At 38.2% G+C, this 21871-nt stretch overlaps 1 long non-coding RNA gene across 1 annotated transcript in view; it reads left to right on the plus strand.

The window, feature by feature from the left end:
• The window catches only part of LOC120493424 (uncharacterized), a 50518-nt gene extending 34902 nt beyond the window's left edge, over window positions 1-15616 (plus strand). Inside the window, exon 5 of the long non-coding RNA XR_016146065.1 lies at window positions 15525-15616. This is a non-coding gene — a long non-coding RNA (uncharacterized LOC120493424). The remainder of the gene's footprint in view (window positions 1-15524) is intronic.
• Window positions 15617-21871: the final 6255 nt, after the last annotated feature.

The following is a 21871-nucleotide window of genomic DNA, read 5'->3' on the forward strand; positions in this document are numbered from 1 at the left end:
AAAGCCTTCCCAGAAGAGTTGAAGCTGTTATAGCTGCAAAGTGTGGGCCAACTCCATATTAAACCCTACAGATTAAGAATGGGATGTCATTAAAGTTCATGTGCATGTAAAGGCAGACGTCTCAAAACTTTTGGCATTAGTGTATATGGTTATGGGATTTTCTGATGGTTTTATTGCCTGCCAGAATGATTCCACAGATCTCAATAAGCTTTGTGGTTTTAGCAAAAAAAAAAAGTACAATATGAGCAATAATATGCTATAGCAATCTTCCAAACATGCTTCCCAAACAATCATATTGCCTGTTTCATGGCCAAACTTTTACTGACAGGTCAAACTGGTAGTCCTGCCCTAAACTGCTGGATGCTGGATTCCCCAAACAAACATGTTGAGATGTCAACTTCTAGAGCAGTCAGTCAGCCTATGAATGGCTCACTTGTAGTTGTTTCTCCATATTAAGCTGCGATTGGAGATTTTTTTTAACATAAAAAAAAGACAGTTCACCTTTAAGTACTGCATGGACACTGAAAGACCTTTGTAAGTCATGCATATGCTTCTAAACATTACAGTTGCAGCTTTTAAATATTGTGTAAGCCAATATGATTCAGATTAGATCCAACGTGGTAGTTCATAGACAAAGTTTCAGAGATGCAGGATTGGTATAACTTTGAGAGCGATAGGGAGAGAGAGAATGCTTGTTTGCTAGGAGTTTTTTTGTAAATGGACTTTAGCAGCTCTGTGCAAAGGGAGAAGAAAGTCATTATTGTCAGTCCAGGCATGTTTTGTTTCCTTCTCACATCCATTTCAATAAATGTCCCTGTCCCATCCAGCCTAAAGAGCCTTAGCAACAGCATGCAGGAGAGCTGGTTCAGATGTTGGCTCCCCGTGCATACAAATGACCGTAGTGCTTCTTTTCGGACAAGTTTGTGAATTCCTCAACGTTCTGATATCGAGGCAAATGTTTGTCCCCCACACAAGTATCCGAGGACAGTCTTGTTTTCAAGTTCTCTGTGGTTCTGGACTCTGATGGTAATTCCTCCCAGACAGCTGAGCCTGTGGACCATCTGTCCTTGTTCCACCTCTCCTTTAATCAGATAATTTGGACTGTGTGGCGTGTCCTTCCTTTTTAAAATGCAGCCTGAGTGCACAAACAGGCCTTGCTGTATCTCGCATCATGGTTTCGCTCACCACGCCGCCTTGCACGATGGTTTATTCTTAGTAGGGGGATTCAAACCAAGACACCACTCATTAATTTTAGAGCACATCCCTTTGCCAATAACATGAGGTTAAGTAAGTGGATAAGTAGATAATGAACCGGTCTTTAATGCCTTGTCTTTCCTCAGACCTTTCTGCCTTCTGCGAATGTGCTTGTGCCAAGCTTTCAGCATTTTTAGAAAACATTGGGGTTTTTTTTGGTGGGGGGGTTGGGGGTGGGGGTCTGGGCTGGGTTCTGCTTTTCATTATGAACTATATTGCTGTCAACATCCTTCGTCAAATCTCTCTGAGATCTTGAATGCTAATAATTTGACTGATTTAAGTTACTATAGTGGAAAAAGGAAAAAATGTTCTGTTTTCAATTGTATGGGAAACAGATTCCTTGACCCCCCCCCCCCCCCCAAATTAAGGGGAGAGTAAAATAAAATCTACAAATCAACACAAAAATTGAGACATGCACCAGTGCTCTGATTGTATATATTGTCAGTGGTGCAAATTCAAACATATTCCATTGCATTGGCAGATTATATTCCAAACTCGAAATATTTTCAGGTAAAACAAGTTTACATTTTGTGTTTTGTTTAAACTATTTATCAGTTCTTCTGGATTAGTTCGTTAAAAGAATCGTTCACCCAAAAATGAAAATTCTGACTTTATTTACTAACCTTCATGTCGTTCCAAACCCACATTTCTTTCTTTTTTTCCATGAAATGGAAAAAGAGAAATTCTGAGGAATGGTTGCTATTTTCCGTGCAGTACAATGAGTGAGCTCTGAGGCTCTCGAACTTCAAAAAAAGATGCAAAAGCATCATAGAAGTATAATAAAAATAGTCCATATTTTTGCACTATATTAAATCTCCTTAACTCATACAGTTTTGTGTGTGAAAAAGAACAAAATTGAAGGTGTCCTCATGTGAAAACTAGCAATGTCTGACAAATCTTTTTAATGAAGTCAGAAATGAATGATTCATTTGCAAGCGATTCTTTCTCTCCTTCTCACCAGAGAGAAGGATTAACATTTAACAACTTACATTTTATATTTTCCTCAAACTCAAGTCACCTTAATAGGGCTTTATACAATACAGATCATTTGAAAGCTGCTTCACAGTATAGAAAAATAACAGAATCTTTGCAAACTTCATCAAATGTGAGACCAATTCATATTCTGCTTTTAAACAGTTCTAAAAAGACAACAGCATCATTCAGCTCAAGTCAGTTTAGTGTTGATTCAGTTCAGTTCAATAACTGTGTAAAGTGATAATTAAGAGATTAATGATATAAGATATAAGCAGCACTACAGAAGGCAGTGGTGTCATGTTAGAGGGATAGTTCACTTTGAAATTAATTTTTGATATGTTTTAGCTTACCTCAAGGCCAGCCAAGATGTAGGTGTCTTTGTTTCCACAGTATTTTCAATTTTGATATTTTTAGGTCAAACTTGTCTAGGTCGTTCTTGTCTGTCAGTCATATAATGGAGGTATATGGGGTCCACCTCAAAGAGCATGCACAGAGAAGTCTAATAAGGCCTAATACTGGGCCTAAGGCCTAATCTGTGAAACCGGACCTAGGTGTCTTTTGCTTGAAAACCTCAGTCCCCATTCTTTAATGAAAATGAAAATCTTACAGGTTTGGAACAGCATGAGGGTAAGTAAATAAGGCCTCTTTTTGTATTCTGTTTGTTGCTAGACACCTCTCAGCCCTTGATGCACGAATGAATGCATTCCTCTGCTGTTCACTTCTCCATGGCACATAACTGCACATCACATCAAGGGCCAAGCATCTCTCACCCTCGCGCTAAGCATAGCTGGGCTAAGTTTAGATCCAGTCCATGTAAATCAAGCCTGAATGAAAATCCACCTTTTTTTGTGGTCTCACCTACAACGTTTGGCTTTTAGTGAGAGTAAAGTCCTGGTAAAAGTTAAAGAAGAGGGGAGGGAATGCACTTTGGAACCCCTCTAGGCTGCTAAATATTCTGGGACACTGGGCAAAACCCAGCTCAGAATAATTTTTCGGAGTGTGTTCTCTCGGCTTTTTAAAAGTGGTCTTGGAGGTGTTGAAATACCTTGCATTGTCATGTGCTGTACAGATGTTGGGTGAAGCAGACAGAACTCCGAGCCTAGAGAAGGGATTGAAGTTGACATGTATTTATCCCATCTACCTTTTTTTCAAGCATTTGAATAATAACAGATATCCGTAAGAGTTTTTTTAGTCTGAACTGATGTCCATCTGTTATCACTTTCAACAGCATATTATTGGCTTTCATTGATGATGTGGGCCGAATTAGTTTGTGTTAGCACCGTTTACAATTTCTCACACGCACCTTTGCTTTGTTCCATTTCTTTTTCCGGGTGTTTGCAACGATGTGCGTAGGTTCCGAGCCGTAAAAGTCGAAAAAGTTCATAACAATGAGGATTAGATGCTTTCTGCCGGGACAGGACTGAAAATAAAACGATTCGCCTTGGTCGACTGGGCGCAGCCAGTACAAGATGCAGTTCAGCAGAGAGGCAACAGGGACAAATCAACACCAGAGCCGAGGTGCAATGTTCTGTAAAGGCCAATCGTCTTGTTTACTTCCTAGCCCGTGTTTTGCACAGACAGATATGTAAATGTTTACACGTGCAGAAGACCGTAGGGTGAGTGAGCCGAGCCCCTCAACTCTGACCTCGGGCGGGTCACCTCCCATTTGGATGGTACTGTCTGAACTCTGAGCCCTTTCTGCCTGGTTTCAAGCACAGATGTTCCTGAGACATCGCCTGATCAGGTCCATTTGTCATTTTCTTAATCATTATGTTACGCCCATAGATTCCGTCCCCGAGGAAGCATCACCATGGAACGCACACAAACAGAGACTGCGGCCCAATCCCGAATGTGGTGACAAGCTAGACGGCCTTTTTTTGCGGAGCAACGGACTAGAGGTGTTGCATATTCCGCATGCCTGAATGCTCGCAGGATTACCAACGGGGCAAATAATGGGTTTTGGCCTCGCGACGACAGGCTATTTAAATAGCGATGTCGTGCATCAGTCTTTTTCAAACAACTCTGTGCTCCCAGCGTTAATGTTTACGGATCGCTCGCTGGTGTTTTCCTCCCGGCTACAGACTTTTTAATGAAAACTCTGCTTCTGGCCCTGTGCTAGTGTGTATGATTAAACATCTGTCCCTTTGAAACGCATGTCTGCGAGACGAATTATTCGATACTGGAGGTCGAGGAAGGAGGGGAGCGGAATCTAGCACGGCTGGATGTAAACACTCAGCTCAAATGCCCGGCCGTCCTTCTCAGGCGATAATTATTCCACTGATAGATTGATCGAGTGATGTGTTGTTTGTTAAGAGCACAGGTCGGAACTGCGTGACGTGAGTTGGAGTGCGAGTGACAGATTGTTGGACCGCTGCGCTGTCCTGTTCACAACATGTGTTTTTTAATATGTGCATTCTCCAGATGACTAACTGCTTTTGGGGTGGTCAGGGTTCGCATCGCACGGCAGCACGATTCAGATCATGTGTGAGGGAAATCGGTTACATCCAAACAGACACGGGGAGAGAAACATAAAAAAAAACACTCATGTTCTACACTATGTACAGTGGGGCCAAAAAGTATTTAGTCAGCCACTGATTGTGCAAGTTCTCCTACTTTGAATGATGAGACAGGTCTGTGATTTTCATCGAAGGTACACTTTAACTATGAGAGACAAAATTAAAAATAAATAAATAAAATCCAGGAAATCACATTGTAGGATTTTTAAAGAAATTATTTGTAAATGATGGTGGAAAATAAGTATTTGGTCAATAACAAAAATTCAACTCAATACTTTGTAACATAACCTTTGTTGGCGTTCCCTGTAAGTCTTCACCAGGTTTGCACACACTGTAGCTGGCAATTTGGCCCATTCCTCCATGCGGATCCACAACCACAGCCACAAAGCGCCCGCGCCCTCAGATCACTTGGAAGTGGCTGGTGTAACAAGAGGTAAAAAAGATATAAATACTGCTTGTTTTCTCACACAAACCGCTCGTTTTTTGTCTTAAGCCATCAATGTGTACATTTACGAGTCATTAAACATGTTTAATTTGGACTTCTCTGTGCATGCTCTTTGAGGTGGACCCCATATACAGACAAGAACGGTTTGACCTAAAAATATCAAAATTGAAGCTAAAACATCCCAAAAATGTATTTCAAAGTGAACTATCCCTTTAAAGTGTCCAGTGCACAACAGGGCTAGATGAGAGTATTACCGAAGTCGGATGGTTTGTAAGGCCCACTCATCATAGTAGTATGGGTAGCCTACTCACTCACATGTTGTTGCACATATACACTGTAAAAATTAATATGCTTTATCTAATCAATAAAATTGTGGCAACAGATTACAAGCAATATTATTAATTAAATCTAAAAAAATTAGAATTGAGTAATAATGAATCAAATTAATTCCTTAAAAGTTAACCATTTAAAATGAGTATAGTTTACACCCAAACATTTAACAAAAATATCTGAATAACAGACAGACGTCAAAGATTAATTAAGAACTATTTATATTATATTAAATATTATTTATTATTGTATATTAATGCCGATCACTATAACGGTGACTTAAATGTATGCTTTTGTTGTTGTTGTTGTAAGTTTTACTCATTTTAAATAACTTTTAAGGAATTAATTTGATTCATTTTTACTCTAAATAAATAAATTTGTAAATTTAATTAATAATATTGCCACTATTTTTTGATTAGATAAAGCGTATTCATTTTTACAGTGTATGAATTACACATTATGAAGGATTTTTGAAGTGACCAGTCCTTTGGGGACAATGGCAGCAAGAGGTTAAGTGTGCAGTGGGTGTTGAAATGTAACAATTACACTACAGATTGCACACTGCATTTTAAATTTGGTTAAAAAAAAAAAAAGAGAAAAAAAGAAGTGCAGACACAAGTTGTATGTAAATCAGGCAAGTTCCCCCAGACAATTTAGCTAATAGAGGTCTATTAGTGGTGGGTCCCAACAAAGTCATTGAGTGTGGAACAGGAAGTGTTAACATCTGGGCAGCTGGCTTATGGCGTGGCAGTGAACTGCGGCACTGAACTCTCTCTCTCTTTCTCTCATGTTGAGCGAAAACAAACATAACTCTCATGTTTTTGCCTGCTGTATCAGGGTTGAAGAGGTTTGTCTGGCTGCTCTGTGATCGAGCTACAACACGCTTTGCCTCTCTGACGATCCAGTCTGGTTATTGGGGGTCAGGAATGCACTGTGTTTGTTTGATTTGCATCACGTTGTGTTCCCCAACATGAAACGGAACTCATTTGGAGACTAATGTGGCGGAGAACTGTCTTGCAATTCGACTTGACTGGAAATTCATCTAAGCTGAGCTACATGGACCAAATAGGCTAAATCAGCCATGACTGTTATTTCTGTCAGTGTAATATGACTGATTAGTTTCACTTTGTTGTCTAAAATAAATTCGTTTTTACTGTTTTGCTTGATTTAGTTGTCAACAGAATGCTTATAGTGGCCGAAAAAGAGTATTTGAACAATAAAACTGTATAAACGTCAATGTATAAAATATCTGACCAATTTTGTGCTAATTTCTCCATCAGGATCATTAAAGTAACTATATATCTAAGTAACGAACAATGCCAGAACTATTCTCAGAACTTCTCTTCTGAGGTGTCTTCATTATCAGAGCACTTTTCAAGGCCACTATACATCATCTGATGTGCTGCAGTTGACCTCGACACAGATTCACAGATAAAATTCATTGTTGTTTTGTAAATGTACCTCATGACTAGAGTTACCCTGTAATTGCTATTGGTGAAGTCCAGGATTGGTTTAGTGAAAGTATTTGGCATAATGAAGCAAATGGGAAAAGATTCCATAACAAGCATTTAAATGGCTTTTTAATAATCCAGTTTAATGTGGTCAACCACAGTGTTTCTTTTAGGGAAATTTTTAAGAATTTTTATATTCCTACATTCCCTCAAATAAAATCGTCTCGCTGTCACTTGTATTTAACTTGGATGCTTTAAAGTTCCCTAGGAAATTGTTGACGAGTGCAGTTTTCTTTGCTGTTTTGACAGGTTTCAAATTGATCCTTTCGTATTTGACGTATTCGTTATTGGTTGAATTTTTTTTGTGCAACTTCAAGGTTTTTTGTTGTTGTGTGATGTAACTGTATATGTTTCAAATGCTTAGCAACGCCCCAGAAAAGTTGCTATCAGGGCACACCATCAGAGTAACTGCCAACAGACGTTAGATTTAGCCTAAGATGTAGCCTTACAAAAAGAGTCTTTAGCTCAATTCCTGGAAATCCTTGCCAGTTTGATGATTAGCGTTGCAAGGGTGGGACAGCTTTACGTCTGACCCTTTTAAGCAAATAGCTAAAGCATGACACTGATTAGATGGCATTACCCTGATGGTATTGTCAGTGGCAAGCGTTTAATGCGTCTATACCCCTAATGTTTGCTGTGCACAAAAACTCAGTGCACTTATTTTATTAGTGAATATGTGAAACTATTACATTACAGCCACTTCACCGTTTATTATTTGATTTGGCAAAACAAATGGAAGATGTTTTTTTTTTCTTTTTCTGAGCGCTTTGTCAGAAAATGGCTACCAAGGTTCATAAACATACTGTAAACACTTGCTTATATCTGGTTGCATCACTCGGGTGCTAATGCAACTGGTCATAACTGCAAGATTTAGAGGTCGCAATGGGTTCAGACACCCTGATCTGAAATGTGTGATTCAGAACATAATGGAAGGAATTATGGGTGTTATTGGGTCTGCGTGCATCTAAACATTGTAGTCATCCCAACCCAGTTATCTCACTAACTTGCACTGGCCAAAATTTACAGCACTGGCCAAGATTCAATTTCAGACACCACATGCTCACTGTAATAAGCATGGGATGCTGCAAAAAAAACGGCCACTTGACAACTTGAGGATCACTTGTTTTGTATAACCGCGTTGACATTAATGAGATACTTTGTGCACTTGATTTCCATCTTAATTCGCTGTCCTACTTGTGGTCACGGTCAGCCTCTTTAAGTATAAGAGCACATATATGCAATGTACCCTGTAGATTTCCTCAGATTTTTTGCTAACATTGCATCTTACAATTCCTTTGATGACCAGTAGAGGGCAGTGTGACGCGAGACCTATATACATTCAGTCTTGACTCTTGATTGAGTCCCTGAAAGTATCAAGTATCTGCACAGTTCATGCTAGGAGTAGATAAACGTAACTTTCATGGGATATTTCTTTCATTATTTCGGAAAAATTTTACGTTTATTTGCAACAATATTTTAGGAACACTATTTTACAACTGATTAGTTTATTAATGCCTTATACTGGCAGTTGTGCAGTTCCCCTAGGGAAAAGCTATGAAAATCAAGTGTCTCTCAGGGATTCCTGGTATTTTATTCTTGCCCTTTGAACGCTGCATACCCATGTACTAGCCCTCCACACATTTGCCCATTCTATGTTTACTTACCAGAATCAGATAATAAACAGTGGACTGGCTTCACTGTAATCAACCAGTTATGTACACAAGTAATTTAGTTATTTCATGGAGTGTTTAAAGGGATTTTGCATTCCAGACAGCTGAGCAAAAACACCCAGTCTCCAATAATATATCCACCTTGTATTTTGGAATATAAGTTTTCAATAATCAGGATGGTCATTATATATATATATATATATATATATATATATATATATATATATATGCTATTTTATTGTATTTTTAATTGTTACATTTTACTTTTTAAAAAAAAAAAAACATTTTATATTTAATTTATTGTATTATTGAATTGTATTTCATTTTCTATTTGATATTTAATATCCATAATATGTTATTGTGAATATTGATATGCACAAAGCCTTTGAGTTGGCATGTGATTCCAGCTTCTAAACAGGGCAAATGAATAATTTCCTCCAATTTTTGTAACGGAGTGAGTGTGCATAACTCCCTGGAAACTTGCGCCTGATAGAGCAGAGGAAAGGGAGGAGCGGCCGCGTGTCTTTTTACGAAAAAGAGGAAGACCCCACCTCCCCTTCCCGTCTCTCTCCTGTCTGACGGTGCCTTGGACACTCGTTCTTCTTCCTGTTTAAAGAAAGGGAGGATGAGAAAAACTTGAATAGAAATACTGTGAGACTAAACTAATGCTTTCTTCTAGCTCATCTAACCTTTGGCCCAAATAAAAGGTGTGATAACTGAGGCTGGTCCAGTTTTGACTGAGGTTAATGTGAAGGACCCCATGGCTTCCACATGTCACATGATGCCAAGCAAAGAGTAAGTTTGAACAGTTTGAAAGAACCTTTCTCAAAATTGGTGACCATGTATTTTTAGGTTAAAGGAGAACTCTGGTCAATTTTGACATTGAGCTCATTTTTTTGTACATTTGGAGTGCTCCACTCACCCCAGCTCAGAGATCCACTCGTTGATAATCACACGTTGAACTTATTGGTGATAAGAAACACCATCGATTTCAGTTTTAAGGAGAAAATACTCAGCAATAGTGTGTTGTCTCGTGAATTTGTGCATGGTTTGCTTTAAAGTTTAATAGAACACCACATAGACATATAAACAACATTAAAAGCTTGTGTTTTACTTTTTTTTTACCACATGGGGTCTTTAAAACAAGAAACAATATCTGTCAATAAGGTCTCAAAAATAATCTCCCATTTGCAGATGTTTTTCCTTGCTTTAACTGTACTGGAAAACATTTTTTTTTTTCCGCTTTAAGCCTTTGTATAGACCAGAAGAAAGGTTTTAAAAGGATGCCCACTCCAGAGGATTGTTTGTGGAAGCCCTTCCTGTTCAAACACCCACTTATACTGACTCATCCTGTTCATCATGGTGAAACAGGCCACGCTTGCTTTAATAGGTTATAGTGATTCAGTAGTTGGAAGATCAAATTCCCTGCCAATTGCCATCTGAAAAAAATCTGTGTACGTGGTGATTGAAAACCAAGACCGCCATAACACAATGAATCACTTCCCACTATAGTCGACCAGTATTTTCAGGGACGTTGGGCAATTGTGAACTTTCTTAAAGTTAGTGAGACGTATGCTAAACGTTAGCCGCCCGGGGATGCCTTGGTACGTAAGGTCTGCAGGCAATTAGGAGATGTTCTTTAGAGATTGTAGCGTGGCTGCTGCCTCCCAGCTCAGGGAACCGATGACAGATTAATTTGACTTCAGCTCGGCAACTCCGAGGCCCAGACGGCTGGAAATGGCTAGCGTGGGAGAGAGTGGCAGTGTGCGTGGATTTCCTGCCATGCTCTTGCCTCCTGCAGAACGCTCTCCCAGGAGAGGAATGAAAGGCGAACTGAGCTGAGTGCTTCCTCTGTGCGGGCTTGCAGCTGCTTGACTGAGGGCTTTTTTTTTTTCTTCGACAAGTGCTTTGTCAGCATGCCACAACGGCCCGAGTGGTGTGGAGGGTTTGCTGTGACAATGGAAGTCCGACTCGGGCCAGAGAGCGAATAACACTTGAGTGTGCTCTAAGCCCTTAGTACTAACATGTCTTTAACTTAAAGAGGTTGTACAGTGCGAAGAGTGCTGAACAAATATCAGAAATGTGAGAAACAGTTTTAAACTCAGGAAGTCATGTTGTTGCATAAGGGCTGCATATTAAATGGAAGTTTCTAACATTGTATGTGGTCTTAGATGGTTGCATCTTTTGTATCGTGGTTTGATGGTATTGCTTATGCCTTAATAAAAGGCTGAGGGCTCAAACTTCCCCTGAGAAATGAGGTTTCGAGCTTCTAGCATTTCTTATGATGCTAACCACGACATTGATTTACAAATCACAAACAACCACAAATCACGAAGTAAATCGGCATCGTCCGGCTTACATGCATGTCTTTTAACCAAATTTTTTGGAAACCCTGACCTAAAATGATACCCTTCATTAAGTGCAGGGTTGCAGTTTGCATTGAAATGTTGTATGTCAGCTCTTTAGTTGTCTTATTTTCACTAAGAAGATCTCTCTGTTCAGTCAGTTTGAAGAAAAAAAATGTTACTGTTCAATGCATATGCAAGAAGCTTAAAAAAGGGCTTGAAAAAAAATATTTAAAATAAATTTTAATTGAAATATATTTATTTTTTATATATACAGTCAAGTTTGCAAACACCTTTCAGAATCTGCTAAACGTTAATTATTTTAACAAAATTAAAGGTGGTCATACAAAATGGGAATTTATACCCGTTCAAAAAGTTTACATACCCTTGATTCTTAATACTATGTCATTATCTGAATGATCTGCAACATTATTATTATTATTTTTTTTTGTCCTTGAGTCCCTTGTTTGTGCTAAGCAGTTAAACTGTTCAATCTTCTTCAGAAAAAATAATAATAATCTTATTCTCTTCTATAAGAACCAAACTCTTCAGTTTTCCAGCATCTTTAGCATTTTGATCCCTTTCCAGCAGTGAATGGAATGATTTTGAGATCCATCTTTTCAAACTTAAATATTCATTTTCATGTATATATTTTATATAGATTATATATAATTTATATTATATATAAATATAAAAGATTTATATATAAATAATATTTTTCTCTTAAATATACATGCATATATATATATATATATATATATATATATATATATACAAAATAATTATACACAGTGCACCCACATATATTATGTAAACACAAACTTTTATTTTGGATGTGATTAATCGTGATTAATCTTTTGACAGCCCTTGTTAAAACATTGCTCTAGAAGGAAAACAAATGCATTAAGAACCGAGGTGTGAAAACTGTTTGAATATTAAGATCAAGGTAAATTGTACTTAATTTGTCTTCAGGGCAACATGTAATTATATTCTGTTGCTTAAAAAAATTGGATATTTAAACAAAAAATGAATACATTTGGACATCTTCAAAAGTTTTCATCCCCTGGCTCTTAATAACGCACCGTGTTTCCTTCTGGAGCATCAGTGAATGTTTTTCAATTGTTGTGCCCCTCAGTTGTCCATATATGGCGTATGTGACTAATAGTCTTTTTCTAGTGCAGTACTTTCATAATTACTGGGAACAGAATGGACTTGTCTTCAATACAATTATCTCGAGCTCCTACATTGTACGTGAATCTCTTTTAATGAATTGCTATAGATTTATGTCAGTTTGGGGGTGGTAGCGAAAGAGAATGTGGCAGTGCAATGGGATATTTTATTAAGAAGTTGAACAACTATAGAAATTGCATTTGTTACGGGTGTTGTCTTTTGACTTGAACTTTTGTAATCATACTTTACAACACTGTTTTAATAGCTCAATCAATCGTTAGATTGAATAAAGTGGACTAAAATGTCTTAACATTTAACTGACGATCTAATCTGGCAAAAGAATGCATTTTCCCCTCCATGTTCACTTGTATATGACTCATTTAGTTCTGCAAAAGTCCAGATAAAGGTTAAGATTCTGAACCCTATATGGACCTTTCGCGTAGATCCAGCATGGGTGACATAATTGGAATAACAACAGCCCATTTTTTGGAGGACTATGTCATCAACACTTCGGGAACACCAGCACCAACAGAATTTTCTCCACCTGAGCTAAGAGTGCTGATTTGAACATTTTCAAACCCAACAACCTCGAAAAGGAAATACATTTATTCCACACCTATAAAACCGGTTCCCATGAGTCGCATGATAGAATTAATGGGTTAAGAAAAGCATTACAATTCCCCAGCACCATCCGTATGGATGCACTGAGGGATGTTTGAGGAATGCAATGGTTTTAAACACTGAACAGATGACCGACAACATGTGTTTGTGCGTGATGAGATGAAATTTAAACTACAGTGCTCAAACAAAAGGAGAAAATGTTTATTGTAAATGTGAAAATGCTACCTATATAAACCAGTGAAAATTGGATTAGTTTGTTCGTTGAAAGAGGCAAACAAATCTGAATTAGACTTGGACCGGCCCAACGGAACATTTGAATAATCACGTATGGCTCAGTGTTTACCTGTTTATGCTTTCAGATAATCTCAGAGTTGTTTAGATCAGTGGTACTCAAGCATTTTGTACCCTATCTGATGCATTGGGCAAGTTTATTAAACAAATATATATATTTTTTTACATTGTACATAAAATATGTTTTGTATTTAAAGGATTAGTTCACTTTTGAAAAAACTTTTGCTGATAATTTACTCACCCCCATGTCATCCAAGATGTCCATGTCTTTCTTTCCTCAGTCGAAAAGAAATTTAGGTTTTTGATGAAAACATTCCAGGATTTTTCTCCATATAATGGACTTCAATGGGAACCGGATGGTTCAAGGTCCAAAAGATAGTGTTAAGAACAGTTTCAGATGCAGCTTCAAATGTCTTTAAATGACACCAGACGATGAATAAGGGTCTTATCATGCGAAACGATCGGTTATTTCAAAACTTATTCCAAAAATGTAACTTTTCTAAGGACAAATGCTAGCCTTGCTATATTCTCTGAGGCGCGTTTGTAATGTAATACGTAATTACGTTCAAAAGGTCACGGGCGACGTAGCCGGAAGTACAGAATCAAAATCTTCCGACATCGTTGTTTTTCCTTTTAATTCCTTTTTTTGTAAACGGTGTTTGAGCTAGTTTGCACGTTCAACCTATGCGTTCAACTTGTAAACACTGACTCTGTACTTTCGGCTACGTCGCCCGTGACCTTTTGAACGTAATTACGTAATACGTGACGTTGCAAACGCGCCTCGCAGAATATAGCAAGGCTAGCATTTGTCCTTAGAAAAGTTACATTTTTGGAATAAGTTTTGAAATAACCGATCGTTTCGCATGATAAGACCCTTATTCATCGTCTGGTGTCGTTTAAAGACATTTGAAGCTGCATCTGAAACTGTTATTAACTGTCTTTTGGACCTTGGACCGTCTGGTTCCCATTGAAGTCTATTATATGGAGAAAAATCCTGGAATGTTTTCATCAAAAACCTAAATTTCTTTTCGACTGAGGAAAGAAAGACATGGACATCTTGGATGACATGGGGGTGAGTAAATTATCAGCAAAAGTTTTTTCAAAAGTGAACTAATCCTTTAAGATTTGTAGAATAATGTGGCCCGCCACTGTTGGTGCAAGTGCAGTTTGAGAGTGATAAAAACGTTGAACTAGCCCTTTAAGATATACCTCTTTGTCTTCTCTTTAAAACGAATTAATTTGCTCACAGATTTATATCAATCATCTAAACTACATGAATGCCATTGTCCATAACTCATGCCATAAAAATTAAATGAAAAACCAGAGAGGATTTGCTTAAATGGGTGGATGCCATGTGGCAAACCAATGCTAAAGTTCCCAAAAAAAGCCCCCTTGGGCCATTACAAAGATTATTTTATATAGCATCATTATTTCACAGGCACAGAGGAGGTTGTCTTAATTGCATTTGTAATATGCACTGCATAGCTTGAATGAAGAGTAATCTCTATTTCTGGAAATGGAATTCTACTGTCACTTTTCAGTTTGGATAGGCAAAAAAAGGTGCAATGTGCTGGCAGACCCCAGCGGCATTTAACTAAGAACACCAAATAATCAGACTGTTAAAAGAAATGGGATTCTGGCAAATCCACACTGAATTCATTCCCTCTCCCTGTCACATCCAATAGACTTTAATGGAAGACTGAGAGGTAGAGGAATTCACCAAGGTTCTATATATTAATTTTAAATTGGGTATAAAGAACAAGTTTACTGCATACAGTACCTAACAATGCGATTCTCAGGCTGTTAGCGTATTACAGCATGTGCTTTGGGACTTCTGGAGGGGGCTAGAATCTAGGAACTGGAGAATGGTGCTGTTTTCAATTAGCATGCCAGTCTGAATGGCATGTCCGGCTGACTGGGCTTTACAAGCGGCGAAACACAGGGGTCTATGGGAGTCGTGCGGGCCGGCCTCTATCAGCACCCCTGCAACCTGCTCTGAAAAAAATAGACAGTACTCTGATTCTCAAGGTCCCTAATTAGTGTTCACTGCTCCCTACACAAAAATGTTCAGTTCACTTACAATATATATGTGACCCTGGATCACAAAACCAGCCACAAGGGTAATTTGTTTTAAATTGAGAGATATGCTGAACGAATTAGCTTTCTATTGATGTATGGCTTGTTAGGATAGGACAATATTTGGTCGAGATACGTTCACTCACAAAAATATATATTTATGGTAGGAAATTTACTAAATATCTTCATGGGACCTGATCTTAATATCCTAATGATTTTTGGCATACAGGAAAAATTGATAATTTTGACCCATACAATGTATTATTGGCTATCGCCACAAATATACCCGTGCGACTTGTGACTATGGTTTTGTATTCCAGGGTCACATATTACCATATATTCAAATTTTTGGGATGGATGGATGGATAACTGGCTCTACTACGAAGCCAGACGTCTCTCTCTCTCTCTCTCTCTCAAGCTGAAGTGAATTCCAGGAACAAATAAGGCAAGTCATACAGTTCATTACCAATTAGACCACTTTATTATATCCCTTTAAAAATCCAGATTATTTATTCTATAGATTGAGTTCCTTTGGAGCAATGAGCAAATAAACCGAATTGAAAACAGCCAGTCAAGTTCAGCGTCCAGCTGTGATAAATGATATAAAAATGTGAGCATGGAGATAAATGACACTTTAACAGAAGTGATTTACTGTGGAATCAGTTGCCATGATTCTCAAAGCTTTGACAACTTCATCCGATATAGTGTGTAATGTCATTCAGTTTTTTTCTGAGAAATATTGTCAAGTGCTGAAAAGCCTTTTTATTTATTTTAATATGGAAGACTGTTGCTTTGTCTGACATCGTTTGTCTTAGATAGATATTTCAAGGTGTCAGATGCATTATGGTTCACATGATAAAAACATGCTGAATTGCTCACATTTTTCATGCCTTACTAGCACATTAGCCTGGTTAATAATTTTTACCATCATCCCCGGAGCCAAACACGCTTTGGAGTCTGATTCCTTTTCATAAAGCAAAATACTTTGATTTGCCAGGCTTTAAAGGGGCTCCGAGGAAAGAGGAGGCCCTGCATGGTTGTTTGTGAGAGGCAGAATGAGCTTTTTATCCCAGTTTTTTTTTTGGCAGCACAGCCAGCAATAGAGGCCCTCAAAAGAGTCCATATAGAAGCCCAAATGCTCAGTAGGCTCTTCACATTTTCCCAGGCGAAAAATCCTGTGCTACTTTTGTTCCATTCGTTTGCGCAACCCGGGTAGGACGAGTGAACTTGTTTCTGGATACAGTGTTCGTCGCTGATGACAGAACACACATGATTTACCATAATGTTCCAGATTATTTGAAGCAATTGAAACGTGGCCAAATCATTTGGTCAAACAGTGCTTCTTTCATGTCTATGTTATAGGTCATTAACTCTGGCAACAAACTAGTTAGTTGTTTTCATCAGTGAAAACTCCAACAGAGGCTTGAAAACCTGTTTGTCCAAGTTTATTTTTGATGCTAATGTGTCTCAGCCGAGTTGTGAACTTGTATAGCCAGATACTGTATAATGTTAGTAATCTGTTGTCTGCAAACTGTAAAAAATAAAGCTCCATCAGTGATATTGAATGTGCTGAATGCATTAATCCAGAAATCAAATTATGAATAATTTGATGGCGAAATGTCAGACTTAAGGGCAGCTAGCCTGATTACCGGACACTTCTGTAGTTATATAATGTATTGACCGGTATTCAACAGTGATATGTGTACAGCTGTAAGTTAGAACTGAGTCAGCTTATGAAAAATGATGTTTGTCAAAGCAGCTGATAAAAAGTCCATCTTTTGCCAAATCTTTTGGCAAAAAGATAAATTCGCTTTATATATTTTCTTATTGTAATTGACCGTGTAATTTTAATCAATCTCATAACTCAATCGTCCAATGCCAGACTTCTCAAATCATTTTTGTCCACTTAAACCCCCGCCCCTTTCTTACAATCATCTGCAAGCATCCAATCAACAACCAGTGGAAAGAATTAAATCCCACCCTACAAAGATCAGTTGCTACTTCTTCATTGTGACTTACTTTACCAAATTTTTATTTTATTTTATGTGTGTGTGATTTTGACCAGTTTATTCAGCATCTCTTAAAGTAGTTCACTTTTTAAAAAACTTTTGCTGATAATTTACTCACCCCCATGTCATCCAAGATGTCCACGTCTTTCTTTCTTCAGTGGAAAAGAAATTAAGGTTTTTGATGAAAACATTCCAGGATTTTCTCCGTATAATGGACTTCATTGGGAACCAAACGGTTCAAGGTCCAAATGAGAGTTTCAGTGCAGCTTCAAAGGGCTTTAAACGACAGACGATGAATAAGGGTCTTATCGAGGACCCTTCGAGTCATGGCTCGAAAAAAAGATTTGTTAATTCTGATGAACGAGTTTGAACAGGAGAGTCACGAACGCTCATCACAGAACAGAGCAAGGCGAGCATTTGTGCTTATAAAATGTAAAAAAAAAATTATTTATCTTTGAAATGGCCGATCGTTTAGCTAGATATGACCCTTATTCATCATCTGGTGTCGTTTAAAGCCCTTTGAAGCTGCACTGAAACTCTCATTTGGACCTTGAACTGTTCGGTTCCCATTGAAGTCCATTATATGGAGAAAATCCTGGAAAAATGTATTTTCGACTGAAGAAAGAAAGACATGAACATGACAAGGGGGTGAGTGAATTATCACAAAAGTTTTTTTAAAAGTGAACTACTCGTTTAAACCTCATTCTAAGCCTGCGTATGTTTGGCTGGCAATGAACAGACACAGATTTGGAAGTAAGCTCGAGTAAGTCCCTGATCGAGGTAAAAAATGAATTTGCTCATCCATAATTCAGCAGTGTGTATTTTGTGCTTAGATATGGCTTTTGTTACCAACAGACCAAGTAAAAACAAGGGAGAGTTTTTTTTTTTAAAAGTGACTACTAGTGCATGAACTTTCTTCTGCGTCACTGTCCTACCATTCCCATTTCTAGTTAATTATTGTTTGCCGAAAAAGATTATAGGTTGACTCGAATGATAATACACCTCTTACTGGAACTCATTTCAACTGACGTGATCATTAGGTCACCTCGCAGGTCAACTTAAAACAGAGTCTTCAGGCCTCTCATGCTCTGCCCTGCGATATCTAAGCTGAGGACAGTAGTAAACCTGACACTTGTTCAAGTTGTTAAAGAAATTACTTAATCTCCAGGCAGGGGTGACTCAGTCATCTATGAAAGAGTAACATGGTGCACAAAACAAAAGGCTCGGACAGGATTAAGCTGTCAGTCTCTCATGCTATGGAGCTGGGTGCCGCTCCAGACTAATGACCTGTAACTGGGACTCAGAGGAGAGCTCTTCCCCTGCCCCAAGAAAACCAGTCTCAATTAGACAAAGACGTCCTCTCCGGAAGCTTGCAGGACGGAGTTTACCAAAACATTTACTTCCTTCCCGCTAAGTTGCATCTTCCTCTACTTAACAAATTATTTACAAAGATACAGGACATGATGATCTTTTTTTATTTCTTAATTATTGTGGCGTAATATGATCTCAGGCTGTCGAGAAAAGGTTTATTTAACTGATAAACTGGAACGGAATTATATGAATGCAATTGTCTCTTAGGTTTTTTTGTTTTTTTTTTACAAAAAACTTAAAGGGATCCTCCATCATTTTTTCCATATTGAACTATGTTATTCCCTTAACTAAGACGAGTTGATACCTCTGTCGTCTCAGTGCGTGCACTTAATCGCGTGAGACACTTTGATAGCACTTAAAGGATTAGTTCACTTTTGAAAAAACTTTTGCTGATAATTTACTCGCCACCATGTCATCCAAGATGTCCATGTCTTTCTTTCCTCAGTCTATAAGAAATTAAGGTTTCTGATGAAAACATTCCAGGATTTTTCTCCATATAATGGACTTCAATGGGAACCAGACGGTCCAAGGTCCAAAAGACAGTTAATAACAGTTTCAGATGCAGCTTCAAATGTCTTTAAATGACACCAGACGATGAATAAGGGTCTTATCATGCGAAACGATCGGTTATTTCAAAACTTATTCCAAAAATGTAACTTTTATAAGTACAAATGCTAGCCTTTCTCTATTCTGCGAGGGGCGTTTGTAACGTCACGTAATACGTAATTACGTTCAAAAGGTCACGGGCGACGTAGCCGGAAGTACAGTCAGTGTTTACAAGTTGAACGCATAGGTTGAACGTGCAAACCAACTCAAACACCAATTACAAAAAAATGAATTAAAAGGAAAAACAACGATGTCGGACGATTTTGATTCTGTACTTCCGGCTACGTCGCCCGTGACCTTTTGAACATAATTACGTATTACATGACGTTACAAACGCACCTCACAGAATAGAGAAAGGCTAGCATTTGTCCTTAGAAAAGTTACGTTTTTGGAATAAGTTTTGAAATAACCGATCATTTCCCATGATAAGACCCTTATTCATCGTCTGGTGTCATTTAAAGACATTTGAAGCTGCATCTGAAACTGTTATTAACTGTCTTTTGGACCTTGGACCGTCTGGTTCCCATTGAAGTCCATTATATGGAGAAAAATCCTGGAATGTTTTCATCAGAAACCTTAATTTCTTTTCGACTGAGGAAAGAAAGACATGGACATCTTGGATGACATGGGGGTGAGTAAATTATCAGCAAAAGTTTTTTCAAAAGTGAACTAATCCTTTAACTGGCCCAGTTCATTCAATATGGGCCAAGCAGAGAAGCGACCAAACACCTCCACGGTTTCACTATGTAAATACAGTTACTCGAGCCGTGTAACTCGACCTAGGACGGTGACACAAAATAAAACGTTGTGCTTTTCTAAGCGTATAAAGTGGATAACTATATTGTATGGCGGAATACCACAGCAAGTGATTGGGAGCACTTCGACTTGGCACAGTAATATCATCACTCGTGAAAAGTCCTCTCCTCACTCCCCGGAGTGATGATATTATGTGCCGAGTCCATAGATATATATGTGCCGAGTCGAAGTGCTCCCAATCACTTGCTTTGGTATTTCGCCATACAATATAGTTATCCACTTTATACGCTTAGAAAAGCGCACCGCTTTATTTTGTGTCACCGTCCTAGGTCGAGTTACACTGCTCTTGTAACTGTATTTAAAAGTGAAACTGTGGAGGTGTTTGGTCGCTTCTGTGCTAGTTAAGTGCTATCAAAGTGTCTCGCGCGCCAGAGCGATTGAGTGCACGCACTGAGGTATGTATCAACTCATCTTAGTTAAGGGAATAACATGGTTTAATATGAAAAAATGGTGGAGTATCCCTTTAAATGAAGGAATTCTGCAGCCTTGCAATATTATTTGATCATATTCTTCTTGGTCAGGCCGGGATTTAAATTTCCAACCAACAAACAATTACGAGTTATCAAGCCAGCAAACAACATATGATGTCAGTGGAAAAGCTGTGGCTAAAAGTACTGCGGAAAGTACAAAAAGTACTGCGGAATATCGGTCAGCTCTTGGATTGTCACTGTTGAAAGGGATTCCTTCATGACCGCACAAAAACTTCTGCATTATTCATAACAGATGGAGAACAGAAGGAAAGCTGCAATTCTATCTATCTATCTATCTATCTATCTATCTATCTATCTATCTATCTATCTATCTATCTATCTATCTATCTATCTATCTATCTATCTATCTATCTATCTATCTATCTATCTATCTATCTATCTATCTATCTATCTATCTATCTATCTATCACAACTATGCATTGCTGAAATAGAGAGCTACTTTAATTAAGAGTTATAGAACATGAGCAGTGATGCATTGCAATGCATTCTCATCCCAAGGCGTCATATACGACACTTTTGTAAAAGCGTAAACATCCAATGCACATGACACCCTTTAGCGTCAATATAACACGCTTTGGTAATGGGTAGGTTTAGGTGTGGGGTAGGGTTAGGGTTAGACCACTAGGAGGCGCCTTCTGCCCCATATATATCTGCGTCTCATTTGACGCTAAAGGGTGCCATGAGTGTTGGATGTTTACGCTTCTGCAAAAGTGTTGTATATGACGCCTTGGGATGAGAACTGGCATTGTGGGTAATTGTTGCTTATGCTATGCTGAATGCACAATGCCGAGCCTCTTGTGGAGTTCTGGGTGATTGCACTGACACGAAACAAGGGTGGTGTTTCTGCGAGTCAGTTAAGTGGTGAGAAAGTATATCATCAATCAGCTACAGGAACTAGGCACCGTTCTCACAGGATCTTTAGTTTCAAGAAAGGCTAAAATGTCACCTTGAAATAAGAGTGTAGAAAAGCATGGAATTGGGAATATTGTAATATATGCAGTTTATGGACTACTGTGCATGTAGTGCTTTTCTTGACTCTGCATTGTAAATTCCATGGGCCTATTTAAAGTATGTTTTGAAGTAATTGCCAGATGGATTTGTGATCAAGAGTATTAAAAAACAGAACATAAAAAGGCAAACATTTGTGCTGTAAAACAAAGACTGAAAGGGAGAACAGATGTATAGCAGATACTTGGTGTTGAATTGTTTTTAAATTAGAGCAGATTCTTTGTGTTCTTAGCAGTAATTATCAACCTAGCATCCTTCACGTCTGCAATGTAACATGTTGAAATGCCTTGCACGTAAACATATTTGGCTTATTCTTCAATTGAGGGAACTTTTCTGATTAGAATAAATTCCTTTCTCCAGATTAGA

Source organism: Pimephales promelas, chromosome 13, assembly GCF_988280905.1.
Source record: "Pimephales promelas chromosome 13, fPimPro1.hap1.1, whole genome shotgun sequence".
NCBI classification, from domain to species: Eukaryota; Metazoa; Chordata; class Actinopteri; order Cypriniformes; family Leuciscidae; genus Pimephales; species Pimephales promelas.